This window comes from Rattus norvegicus, chromosome 16 (genome assembly GCF_021556685.1).
Source record: "Rattus norvegicus strain SHRSP/BbbUtx chromosome 16, alternate assembly SHRSP_T2T, whole genome shotgun sequence".
NCBI lineage: Eukaryota > Metazoa > Chordata > Mammalia > Rodentia > Muridae > Rattus > Rattus norvegicus.
The window spans coordinates 55,049,255-55,063,682 of NC_141549.1; the positions used below are offsets into that span (position 1 = coordinate 55,049,255).

The window sequence follows — 14,428 nt, forward strand, 5'->3', positions numbered from 1 at the left end:
GAGTCCAGGAAATGACTACCCTTACTACCTAGAAACTGGGACTAAGTCAAAAGACTTACCCCAAATGATTTGGGGGCCCCTTAATGGGCTTTACTTGTATAAAATGGGGTTACTCCCAATTTATACCACATATTTAACCCTTGTTCTATACATTTTTTTACATTTTGTATGTAATTTTGTATTTAGTATGTGTGTATATGTATGTGTGTACACAGGCACACATGTGTTCCAGCATGAGCTGCTTTCTCTGTTTGAGTTTATTGACCCAAATGGGGTAAAGCCAGAAGTCTTCCCTGGGATTTGTCCAGCTGGGACTGAAGGAAAGAGAGTTAATCTTCAGAAGAAACTGATCACTCTTCTGGAGCAAGTTTGAGGAGATGGAATGAAAGGGATGAGTGGGGAAAAGAAGAGAGAAGAAAGGATGCCCTGAATGATGCTGGGCTCCTACCCACTCTTCAACGGACGCCGGCTTGTTTTAGTGGATTTTTCTTTTCATAGCTCAAAGCAATTCCACGTTTATCAGTTTAGCTTCGCAATAAAGAATCAAGTCTCATTCTTGGGACATAATCTTGGTTTTCATCCTATTTCCTTTCTGAAGAAAATACTAGCTCTTCTGTAGGCTGTCTTATTTGTGTAGATGTAGGCTAGCTATTTTGGTGCAATAGCATTTGATTTTCTTTTCTAGATAATAGGAAATTGAAAATTCAATCACACTGTTTAGATCCACAATATAATGCAGCCAACTAATCTGATTATAATCTGGAGACTAACCAGCCTCTTTTCCCTTTTTCTAATTAAGGTGAGCTCACTCTGCGTTTCCTGTGGATAGCTGTATTACACATTTCTGGGTCAATTCTGTCTCCTGTAATTATTAGTAATAGATTAGTTGCACCACCTCCCTCAGCCACTTACCCAGAAACTTTGGACTATTAGGGCCAAATTCCACCTCTAAATTTCAGGCTATGTCCCATGGATCTACCTCTAGCTGCATCCACAGTTCAGATCAGACTAGCAGGTCTGAGGTCTGAAGTTTTATCAGGCAACACCCAAGTTCCAGGCTAATCCCTGCATTCTGGGTTCCAATAGACCCATAGTTCAGGCCTGCCCCTTGTGCTGGGCAATAGGGCTATTTCCTCAGGATGACAGTCCTGGAGGAGCAAAGGCCAAGAATGGTACTCACAAAATCAGGAGTCACATCTGTCCCCCTGAAGTGCGTGCTGGCCTCATTTCAGAGTTCTACTGTACCATAGGACAAGGCTCCATGCCTCCCCTGGATCAAATAAAAGTGATAGATAGAAGTTGGTCAAAAGATAAAAACTTGCAGGCAAGACCAATTTTCTTGGGTCTCCTATGAGAGCAGTTTTATGAACAATATTTTGCCTACACACTTGAAAACTAACAAGAGCAGATTACATGCTCTCAACACAAAAATGGTTAAGTATGCAATGTGGTAGATAGGTTAACTGGTTTGACTTGATCGCTGCGCTATGGTATACTCTTGTGGCTGCATATATAAAATATAGCATAGGTGCAAATTAAAATCTAGTTGCTATAATAACTAGCTTTAACAGGAACAGAATATTCATTAGAGCTAGGGCTGGTGTGGCTATTACTCCAACGGTCAGTTTTAGCTCCTGTAAGGTGGACTTCTTAGCTTAGCCTACAGTAGAACTATGAGTTATGTAACCCTGGCTACCTAAAACGGTGGGCGGAGGGACCATCTGTCCATGGTATCTATCCTTTTGTTTGTTAAGAACTTTGAATTGCTCACACGTGCAGTTATTCCTCGTTTCACTCAAACTCAACACCCAGTACCATTCAGGGCTCTGGGGAAAGACAGCGGGCAACTGCAGTTCCAGGTCCTAACAGCAAACTGTGAAAGATGCAGGACGGAATGAGTGAATGACTGACGTGAGGCCTGGTAGCCAGCGCAAGAAGGAAAGTGAACACAGAAAAGGGAGGCGGTGCGGTAACTGTAAGGAGGGAGCATTTGAGTGAGGAGCTGTGAGCATGTGCATACCTGGGGCGATACTGATTAGAAAGTAAGGGAAAATGAGCTTGGAGGAGGTTAGAAGTGAGGGTCAGAAGGTGGACCCTCTTCCAGGTCCATTCACTCATTGGAAATCTTAAATTTTTTGTGGTTGTAGCCCTGAGACCACATTTTATTTTACAGCTATTGGGCAGAGATGAGCCTCAAGTCCATTTTCGGGGCTCTTCCATATCCAAGGCAGCATCGAAAATGTCTCCCTGCTGCTCAGCCCTCTTATACTTTGAATCTCTCTGAATTGCTCTCAATTCCCTCATTAGAGCAGCCCAGGGGAGGTGCCGTGCGTGACTCAGCAGGTAAAGATGATTGCTGCCAAGCCTGATGGTCCAAGTTTCATCGATCTTCAGAGCTTAGGTAGTGGAAGAAGAGAACCAACTGCTGTAAATTGCTTTTGACGTTTATTAGTATCCCCTGGCTTATGCATGGTACACACACACACACACACACACACACACACACACACACACACACACATACACACATACACACACACACATACACACACACACACACAGAGTAATAAAAACTCTGCTTTAAAGGGTTCTGGTGATGAGATCTGGCCCATTCAGATAATCCACCTTGATGAGCTTGGGGTCAGCTGAACAGTCTCTGTCCCGCGCGCGACTTTTCGCCGGCAAGGAGCACGGGGACATTAGAAATCCTTACTGTGACCACTTTATTAATCTTAGAAGAGGAAAAGCCACGCGGCGCCAATATGGGGCGCTTATAAAACCCTGGTGCAGCGCACCCACACCTGATTGGTTGTTACCCATGATCTCATAAGGCACGCCCCGGAGTGGGCAAAGACCTGGCACGAAGGCACTCTTGCACATGCGCACAGTTAACTACCTGAAAGGGGGGGGCCGGCTGGCGCGGCAAAGGTTGGCGCCATCTTGCAATGGCAGAGTCTATCCTGACCTACCACGTGGGGCGCAGTGGAAGACAGCGCCATCTAGTGGTGGCGAACGTATTGCGGCCCTCTACATCTCACCCTTATAATTTATATAATTTTATAGCAGAAATGATCACCCTATCGCGTGCAATGAGGAAACCTCAGCGATGTGCAAGGGCTGATCAAAGGAACACTGAGTCTCTCTCAATCCCAGTGCAATGGATCCACAGATCCATGAGGTGCAGGAGCAGAGAACTCAGATACAGAGAGTATCCCTCTCCTCCCAGTGCAATGGATCCACAGATCCATGGGGTGCAGGAGCAGGGAACTCAGATACAGAGTAAATCCTGAACAAGATAACCAAATTCCAGGTGAGGCCCTTTGTACAATGGCAACAAGTGCTTGAGTGATAACGGCCTTATCACGTTACTGTTGAGATCTGAGTTTGTAAACCAACCATGGTATGAATACTGATCCACAGCATAGGGCTGCATCAAACAGAGCCACTCCCGATAAGTAGTGGGCACCTCATATGGTCCTCCTCAGTGTTACCACCAAGGACCGTGGTCAAGCCGCTCTTATAAAAAAATTTTGAATTCCCAATTGTTAGTAACTACTCCAGAAAGTTCACCCACTGTACTTGTCTAACAATAGATTGGGGGAGGATAACTCCAGACACTGCAGACACAATGTCTGCAGCAGTAATGGCTGCTACAATAGCAGCGAAAGTGTCAAGGTCTTTTCCAGGACAGTTCAGGATCAGTCATTCTTCTCTGGAACAACCAGCAGACAATGGAACCATTTCTGAGATCTGTATAACCAGGACAGAGTTCTCCAGTCACTGTAGCTTTATACAGGTGGCTTTCTGTGAAGCTACAGTCTGTAAAATGACAACACCAGTTACCAGTTAAGGCAGCAAGAGTCACCAGGGAAATGAAAGGACAGGGGTAACAGCTGGAGTCCAGTCTTCTCCAGGAAGCAACAGTGTACAGAGTCTGATCGTAGGCCACAGTGGGACGGGAACACACGCAGCGGTAACACTGACTGCAGCAACGGCAAAATCTCTGTGATGACAAAGGATGAAGGGGCATCTTCTATCTTCCTCTCAGGGCAGAGGAATGACTCCAGGGACCCGAACCAGGAGAGCTGAATCTTCATGCTCCCAGGATCAGCATGTCTCACCAGACACTCAGGCAGCTGGCACACTCCTGCAGCATCCTGTAGAAAAAACACAAACATTCCCTCTTCCCCATATAAAATATCTGGACAGGAACATGTCAATAAGTGGATCTCTCTATTTCACCTAGGCAGAAGTATGCCTAGTTGTAGGGTGCCATAAACTTTGGCATCCAAATTTTTAAAATTGAAATAAAAGGAGCATTATTTAGCATACAGGGATAACTCCCCCTTTTTATTTATTAAGATATAGTAAAGATATTATTTATTAAGGTAAGTCCTCGAGGATTAAGTTGAGGACACTGAGCACTTGTATTTATAAATTGACTTGTATACCAAATTATTGTCTCCAGCATAATTGTATTGGATATATAAAGAATGAGATTTTTTCACTAATTGTTCTTATGTAAGGCCTATAATCTGTCTGGAATCTTGTCCTCCCTTGTTAAGGAGCCCAGGCAATCCAGTTTGAGTTCTTAAATGTCCTATAAAGGAACAGTATTTAGTGTTCTTAACCACTAAGCCATTTTTCTAGCACCTCACAAACTTTATTTACCTAAACATAAGCATTAATTAGAAATGTCAAATCTTGTAAATATTGTCCAGATTCAGTCTTCCTAGAAATCTCTGAGCTGGCAGGGTGAGGCTGGGAGTTGAAAGTAAACAAATGGAGTCTTCCTCTTTTCGTGAGGGTGTGTTATCAACTCTATTACCATTTTTAAAGAGCTGGGTCTATGGTTTTGTTTAGTTGTCTGAGCCAGAGCACTGAAGGGACAGTGAGTTGTCAGACATTTACACTGAAATCACTCACTGATTTCATGTAGAAAACTTGCCTCTAATAAAGCATTAAGTAATTGAAATCAATTGTAAACCACAAGCCACACATTGGCTATCAGTATATGAATAGAAAGCTTGATTTTTTAACATTTTAAAAACAGCGGCTAAAGCATGGAATTTAATAATCTGTGTTGAAGCAATAGAAATTCAAGAGAATAAACAAGTGATCCAATCATACATGTAGCCTTTTCATTAGATGAACCACCTATAAATACACTAAGTGCATTTTCTATGGGTTGCATGCACAAATTTACAGGAAATAAAAAAGCATCTAAAGAGTAAAATTATCAATTTTGCCTGAAATTTGTATATGTAATAGGGCAAATATCAGTATTTAGTAATAACCAATTAACTGTTGTTTGGAATAAGATATGTTTTACCAGGTTTCTATTTAAAATACTTCCATGACTCTAGTCCACAACTCTGTACTAACACAGCTGAAGCTTTATCTCCAATGTGCATAACAAAGACCTAAGTCCTCTGGTAAGGTGAGGTACTTAGCCAATTAACATATCTTTAGAAGCTTAAAATTAGCTTTAAATATTCTTATCTGGAGTAGTGTAACAGCTACTCCCCAAATATTAAAGCTCATTTTGAGAGCAAAGGTTTGTAATAAAAATTTCCATATACATTGAAAGATTTAAGTTCTAACTTCTTACACTGAAGAAGCAACAAAATTACCTAATATGAGGCTGTTAGCCATTCTTAATGATATCACTTTATGGGCTCTCTAAAATTATCAGCAAGCTCACGAAATGAAAACTCACAATTGTTATGACGAAAACAAATTGTATAAAATCAATCCTCTAAATCTGTCTTGAAATGGCAGTTGGAGTAAGGAAACTGGCTGTAATGCTCTCACAAGTTCTAAAACCTCATCAATCCTTTATAAATCCTGTAACAATCTCTACCTGTTTGATTTTTCCTTAATTAAAAATAAGTTTGAGTTAGTCAATGTAACACTGGCAATCCTAAATCACAATCTTTAAGTTCTCTTTGTAACACCAGAACACAGCCACGAGGTCACCTGAGTTCTGAGTACGTGACTAGGCAGCTGTTCTCTGGGCAGTGGAAATTAGCATTAGAATACAGATAACTTCAGGGCAAGCCACAACTTTGGAAAGCAAAACTCAACCTCCAACAAACAATCTAGTCTCCAAGGCACCCCAGGTCTATCTATTATGTTACAAAGTTTGACTGTCAATTTTTACATTTGGACGCACAATGGTGTGGTCTCCAATACCTCAACAAGGGACAATGTCCTAAATTCTTTTAGAAGCCTGGTTTCTAGGATAAGAGTTCCATAAAAATATTACCTCAATTTAGACCTGTCTGCCTAGGTTGGCCCATGTCACACGCTATCTAGAATGACTCCATCCAGATTACCAACTTTATGTCAACTTTCTGTTACCAATATTATACCTTTTTAACCATATCCAATAACTTGAAAGCCAATAGTCCATAACCAAGGCAAGTAGAGCATATTTATACATATAAAACCAATGAGAAACAAAATTGAAGTGGCTACACCTATCTTTAATATATAGACCAAACATCATTTTTACCCTTTTACCTATGATTTTAAGAGAAGCACCTTGTCACCTGTTGAGTCAAGTAATAAGTCAGGGATTTTTTTAAGAGAAACAGCTATCAACTCTTGTATGAAGAAGCTGTTGGCGCTTTTAAGATCAGCTCGTGTAGACGCTTAGCTTCTGGTCAGCTTCTCCAGCCAATCTAGACACCTGGCTCCAGGCACAGGGCTTTAAAAACCTGATTGAAACTTTTTTATTCATTTGTTCCTTTTTGAAACGAGTTAAAACCAAGTCAAGGTGTGCACAACCGGCAGATAAAGTTTTTACCATTTTTTCTTTTGAACATGAAACATAAAACTTTTAGACAACGAGAAACAAAAACCACAGACATACACTGACAGACATGGGGACATCCTGGTGCACCAGAGACAAACAATAGACAAAGAGGGGAAAAAGCCAGATGGCGTTCACGGCGACTATCCACTCGAGTGGAGCTGATATGGGCGATGGATTGTCTCAATTCCTGGACTAGTCCACCAACGTGTTGAAACCCAATTTCTGTAAGATACTGAGAGATATTATCTGAGCAGAACGACCGACATTCGCCAATGGTATGGAAGTGAAACACAGCCCTGAGTATTTTTACTCACAACCCAATTACATTAACTCTATCAGGCTGTGCACGGGCACTGAGATGTCCTTTTGTTTGATTCTCCTGAATAAATTTTCAGGTGGTCTGCTTCTATCAAATCTGATCAGTATGACTCTGTAAAGCTGTCGCGTCAGCGCCCGGATGCCGCGGCGTCCCCAGAGCCGGCGCGGGAGCTTAATTACACCTTTCATAAGCACTAAGACAAAGTTTTTCTCCCAAAATACTGTGTTCCTTTTACCTCCTCCCTTCTCACCCGGGGCATTCTTTCCCCAATTTTTCACCCCTGGCGGTGGTAAGACCGCAGGGGGGCCTGGTGCTTGAGATCGATCAGTTCGTTGCAACTTTTCACTATCCTCTGTTTCTGACGATTTTCGCCCTTCCCCCAACACTCTCCGCTTTGCTGTTACTGCTGGGCAGTTCCCACGTGACCTCTGACGCCGTTTGGCGGTAGCTAGAAACTCAAAGGTCAATAGATACAACTCGAGGGTTGCCAGAGCAACCATAGCAGCACCTGCCGCGTCCGGCAGGGGACTGAGCTGGAGCAGATCAGGGCTAAGCATTGTCTCTCAGAGTTCTTTTTACCTGCATTCCACAGCTTCTGGATTTCTTCTGTGAAACGGAGGCTTCCTCTTGGCACCGGCGATGTTGTAGCTTTTTTGTGTCCCGGATTCTCGGCACCAAATGTCCCGCACGCGACTTTTCGCCGGCAAGGAGCACGGGGACATTAGAAATCCTTACTGTGACCACTTTATTAATCTTAGAAGAGGAAAAGCCACGCCGTGCCAATATGGGGCGCTTATAAAACCCTGGTGCAGCGCACCCACACCTGATTGGTTGTTACCCATGATCTCATAAGGCACGCCCCGGAGTGGGCAAAGACCTGGCATGAAGGCACTCTTGCACATGCGCACAGTTAACTACCTGAAAGGGGGGGCCGGCTGGCGCGGCAAAGGTTGGCGCCATCTTGCAATGGCGGAGTCTATCCTGACCTACCACGTGGGGCGCAGTGGAAGACAGCGCCATCTAGTGGTGGCGAACATATTGCGGCCCTCTACAAGTCTCCATGATTACATCTGCAAAATGGCATTTCTCAGGGACCACAGTCAGTGAGCCAGTCGCTGCAGAGGTGCTGGCTCACAATGTCTGCACAATCCAGAGGATCAGAGTGGGAACTTCAGGGTGAATACTAAGCATCCCGCCTACTGATGGCTCTTTTCCATATAACTGATTTTGTTCTCCCGAATCCATGGTGAAGTTTTAGTTTTCATTACATTATGGGTCTATAACTTCTGTTTCATTCTCAGGAGCCTTCAGACTAAGCAGAGAAGTGTATTTATGGAGGTCTTAAATCTAGAATATTGGTTTTTAGGCAAGCAACCCCTGAGCATGTCTTGTGTTCTGAAGACAGGTGCTTTTACCCCCTGTTGAGCCTGGTTTGCCAGTGAGATTGCAAATTTCATTTCTTTTTACACAGTAGAGAGCAGAGTGTTTTGCTTTGCTGATGGGTGGGATACCATTTTGTCTAGAAAGCAGTACAGCATGCTATTTAAATATGCCGCTTCATGACGCTCCAGAGATATTTATTGGCAACATTATCCTTTGTTCGTAATAAATACAGTTTTGCAGTCCAGAAACATTTATGAAGTATTTATGAGCCAATTCTCTCCATCTAATGCACTAGTTAAAATGGCATATTGTAATTTTTGCCAAATAGAAAACAGAGGAAATTTAGTGGCAAGCGATTATAGCCTTTGAATAAAACAAATAAAAAAGAGAAGTAGATTATTAGTCAGTAAATCCAGGATGGAAAGTTAGAAGTTTCAAGGAAGTTTATGTATTTTATTGTATTTGGAAACATTTTTCTAAGAATTAAAAGTAAAATAGAGTTCCCTGAGCAGGACAGAATCTAAACTCCATGTAGAAGTGCTATCCAGTGGCCTCATTGCCTTACTTACCTTGTCTCTTAGTCGGGAACAGTAACCGGGACCCAGTACCTGCTTCTATCACCCTTGCCTTCTAACCCATAGCTATCATGTGTGAACGCATCTCTATCCACGTTGGCCAGGCTCGTGTCCAGATTGGCAATGCCTGCTGGGAGCTCTACTGCCTGGAACGTGGCATCCAGCCTGATGGGCAGAGGCCACGCGTCAAAACCACTGGGGGAGGAGAGGACTCATTCAACACCTTCTTCAGTGAGACAGGAGCTGGCAAGCACGTGACCCAGGTTCATAGACCTGGAACCCACAGTTATTGATAAAGTTCGCACTGGCACCTACTGCCAGCTCTTCCACCCCGAGCAGCTCCTCACAGGCAAGGAAGATGCTGCCAAGAACTATGCCTGTGACCACTACACCATTGGCAAGGAGATCATTGACCTTGTCTTGGACAGAATTTGAAAGCTGGCTGACCAGTGCACAGGTCTCCAGGGCTTCTTGGTTTTCCACAGCTTTGGTGGGGGAACTGACTCTGGGTTCACTTCCCCGCTAATGAAGTGTCTCTCTGTTGATTATGGAAAGAAATGCAAGCTGGAGTTCTCCATTTACCCAGTCCCCCAAGTTTTCACTGCTGTGGTTGAGCCCTACAATTCATCCTTACATCCAAAATACCCTGGATCACTCTGATTATGCCTTCTTGATAGACAATGAAGCCATCTATGACATCTGTCGTAGAAACATCAACATTGAGTGCCCAACTTACACTAACCTTTACCACCTTCTTAGCCATATTGTATCTTCCACCACTGCTTCCCTTAGATTTGATGAGACCTTGAATGTTGATCTGACAGAATTCTAGACCAACCTGGTGCCCTACCCTCGCATCCACTTCCCTCTGGCCACTTATGCCTTTGCCATCTCTGCTGAGAAAGCCTACCATGAACAGTTTTCTGTAGCAGAGATCACTAATGCCTACTTTGAGCCAGCCAACCAGATGGTGAAATGTGACCCTCACCAGGGTAAACACATTGCTTGCTGCCCACTTGGTGATATGGTTCCCAAGGATGTCAGTGCTGCCATTGCCACCATCAAGACCAAGTGAAGCATCCAGTTTATGGACTGGTGTCCCACTGGCTTCAAGGTTGGCATTAATTACCAGTCCCACCTGGTGATGACCTGGCCAAGGTCCAGAGAGCTGTGTGCATGCTGAGCAATACATAGACTCGCCCAGATCACAAGTTTGATCTGATGTATGCCAAGCGTGCCTTTGTGCACTGGTATGTGGGTGAGGCCATGGAGGAGGAGGGGGAGTTCTCTGAGGCCCATGAAGACATGGCTGCCCTAGAGAAGGATTATGAGAAGCTTGGTGTGGATTCGTGTCAATGCACGCACTGACATGGCACCGAGAATCGGGCGAAAGCCTGTGGGATTAAAGAACACATACACACAGGTTCTTCGTGTTAAGCAAGAAAAGGAAGGGAGGGTAACTCCAGACACTGCAGACCCAGTGGCTGCAGCAGCAATGGCTGCTACAATAGCAGCAAAAATGCCAAAGTCTTTCCCAGGACAGTTCAGGTTCGGCCATCCTTCTCTGGAACAACCGGCAGGCAATGGAACCATGTCTGAGATCTGCATAACCATGGCAGAGTTCCCTGGTCTCCAGCAGTTTCACGCAGATGGCATTCCTGTGAAGCCACAGACTGCAAAATGGCAACACCAGTTACGGGGGCAACAGCTGCCAGGGGAATGAGGAGGGGCAGGGGTAACGGCTGGAGCCCAGTCTTCTCTCGCAAGCAGCGGTGCATAGAGGGTTGGAGCGCAGGCTGTGGTGGGACGGGACACATGCGTGGTGGTAACAATGACTGCAGCAATGCCAGAATCTCTGTGATGACAAAAGATGAGGGGAAATCCTCCATTTTCCTCCAAGGGCACAGGAATGACTCCAGGGACCCAAACCAGGAGAGCTGAATCTTCATGCTCCCAGGATCAGCAAGTCTCACCAGCCACCTCTGGCAGCTGGCACACTCCTGCAGCATCATGTAGGAAAAACACAAACATGTCCTCTTCCCCATATGAAATACCTGAACAGGATCATGCCAATATGTGGATCTTTCTATTTCACGTAGGCAGAGGTATGCCTAGCTGTAGGGTGCCAGAAACAATCAGAGTGCTCGCTTCCGCAGCACGTATATTAAAATTGGAATAAAAAGAACATTATTTAAATAATTGCATAGCATACAGGGATAGATTCTGTTGAAAGCGGGGGTGAAGAGAGAGAGGATTACTAATTCATTCCTCCAGCCCCTGTATCACGTCAAACTCGAAACTCCAGCTCCAGGACTAGCTGCAGGCATTGATGCTTCTGCGCTGTTTCCATTCTGTGATCATGTCTTCTCCATACCTACCTCTAAGTTTTCCATGAGGTCTCAAAGTAAAAGCTTTAAGAAGAAAAAAAAAGTGTTGTCCAGCAGGTTTCAGTAAGCTTTGCTGGAGAGGACCAGATAATAAAATCTTAGTTTGCTTGTTTGTTTTGTTGTTGTTACTGAAGACCGTTCTATAATCATAGGAAGTAGGCAGGCATACATCGTGCAGCAGTGAATGGACATGGTTGTGTTCCATTAAAACTTCAGCTAGAAGGACAAATCCCAAGCAAGATTTGTTCTGTAAACAGTGGATTATTAACTCAGTACTGGGTGGATCTGAACATGAACTTCCAGTGTAATAAAAAGGTAGAAAAGCAGAAGTGTGAAGAATCCCGAGAGCTCAGGGGAGACCACTGCTTCTGCTCACATTCCTGGCCCAAGAGGACTCCCCCTGGAGACCTCTGGACACAAGAACCGAGGAGCAGTCTGGTTCCTGCCTGTACCCAGAACTGACACTGTAACACATCTACACAGTGGAGTATTACTCAGCTATTAAAAACAATGACTTCATGAAATTTATAGGCAAATGGATGGAAGTAGAAAATATCGTGAGTGAGGTCACCCAATCACAAAAGACCCACACGGTATGCCCTCACTGATAAGTGGATATTAGCCCAAAAGCTCGGATTACCCAAGATACAATCCACAGACCACAGGAAGCTCAAGAAGAAGGACCACCAAAGATGCAGATGCTTCAGTCCTTCTTAGAAGGGGGACAAAAATATTCATAGGAGAAGATAAGGAGACAAAGTTTGGAGCAGAGACTCAATGAATGGTCATTCAGAGCTGCCCCACCTGGTGATCCAGCCCACATGCATACAGCCACCAAACCCAGACAGTATTTCTCATGCCAAGAAATGCATGCTGACAGGAGCCTGATATAGTTGTCTCCAGAGAGACTTTGCCAGCTCATGACAAAAACAGAAGAGAATGTTTGCAGCCAATCATTGAACTGAAACCAGGGTCCCTGTTGGAGGAGTTAGTGAAAAGATTGATGCAACCCCGTAAGAACAACAATACCAACCAACCAGAGCTCCCAGGGACTAAACTAACTTCCAAAGAGTACTCATGAACAGGCCAATGTCTCCAGCTGTATGTATGTAGCACAGGATGGCCTTTCTGGGCACCAGAGGAAGAAGCCCCTGGTCCTGCCAAGGCTGGACCCTCCCCCAGTGTAGGGGAATGTCAAGATGGAGAGGTGGGAAGAGGTAGGTTTTTGGGTTGGGAAAAGGTGATAACATTTGAAATGTAAATTTTAAAAATCCAATTTAAAAAAGGTAGAAAACCAATACCTTGCTTTGATTCTCCTATAGGAGCTGTCTACCCCACCCCCACATTGAGGTGTGCCTCCAGGAAATTTCAATAGAAGTATACACACACACACACACACACACACACACACACACACACACACACACTTGTAAAGGCAAATAGGTAAGAATCAAGCTGTTAGTCCCCAAATAAAGAGATATGACCATTTTCAAAATGGGAGACCTATGCCTGAATTGTGTGTCCCTAGTATAAAGCACTTCTCTTTCTTCAGCATAAGCACTTAAACGCATTTCCCATGTATAATTTATTTAAAATGGGTTCTTGATATGCTTGTAATATAATGATATCTTGGTATACATGAACACTGTAACATTATTTCCACTCTAAAGTTACTTAACACAGTCACCATCTCAGACAATTATTATGTATGTTACGAATACCTGCATACCAGGGTACAGTGTGTACACCTATAATCCAGCACTCTGAAGATCTAGATTCAGTGGTTCTCAACCTGGGGAGAGGGGTCACATATCAGATATTTACAATTCATAAAAGCAGCAAAATTACAATTATGACGTAGCAACAAAATACCTTTATGGTTGGGGATCACTATACATGAGGAACTATATTAAGTCGCAGCTTAGAAAGGTTGAGAACTACTGCTCTATAGGATGCAAAGACAGCTCAGGGGTGCTCTTGAAGAGAACCCAAGCTCAGTTCCCAGCAACCACATCAGGTGGCTCACAAGGACCTGTGTCTCCAGCTCCAGGGGACCTGATTCCCTCTGTCGGTCTGCAACGTGCATGCATTTGCAGTGAAAGAGACACATCATTAGAAATAAAATAAATGGTTAAAATTTAACTAATGTTGCTATTGCTGGGCATGGGATCTTGCAGTCTATTAGTTCTAAAAGCTGAAATTTTGTATCCTTTCACAAACACCACCCATGACACCAAGTTTCAGATCCTGACACTCACCATCCCACTTGTTTCTAGGGCTTGCCTTTTTCAAATGCCACATGTAAGTATAGCTCTTCAAATGGCCATATGTTTTTATATCTCCACCAGTTTTGCATCACTGCAATCCAATACCTTGAGCCCCTATGTCGAATTTATAATCTGCCCATCAGTTGACTTTAATTTATTTAGGGTTGCTTATAAGTTCCTAATTTTTTTCTTTTGGTGATTTTGTTTTTCTTTTCTGATTATTTGTGATCTTCTGGCTTTGTGTTGGTGTTTGCACTTTTAGATAAGAGGCTATTTTAAATTTAATTTTTAAAAATTTATTTATTCACCCATTGCAAGGCTATGTGTGTGTGTTCTGTGCAGGTTCTGGGGATTGGACTCAGGTCATCAGGCTTGATGGCAAATGCTTTTGACCTACTGAGATGTCTTGTAAGCTCCACGATGATTTTAGACTTTTAAAGCTTGCTTCACTGGGCAAACCTAGTAGTCATGTATCTCATCAATGGATTCTGGGTTAGCCAACTGTGTAGTTAGAGTTGGATATGCAAGGCTAGGTTTGAATCTTGGGTCCACAGAAAAGAGCATTGCATCAGGGTCCACCGTGATTACATTGATGACTGAATTCCTAGAGCCCATGCTTGAATCCTCAGATCAGTGGGGCCACGATCTTATGATTGAGGACTGCCTTAACATGTTGA

At 43.7% G+C, this 14,428-nt stretch overlaps 1 protein-coding gene and 1 pseudogene; both read left to right on the forward strand.

Annotated features, from left to right (window-relative positions):
* Erich1 (glutamate-rich 1) overlaps positions 1 to 14,428 on the forward strand; it is a gene marked incomplete at its 5' end in the record, with an annotated part of 52,793,804 nt that overhangs the window by 24,178,695 nt on the left and 28,600,681 nt on the right.
* On the forward strand, positions 9,106 to 10,516 carry Tuba1b-ps9 (tubulin, alpha 1B, pseudogene 9; annotated as a pseudogene).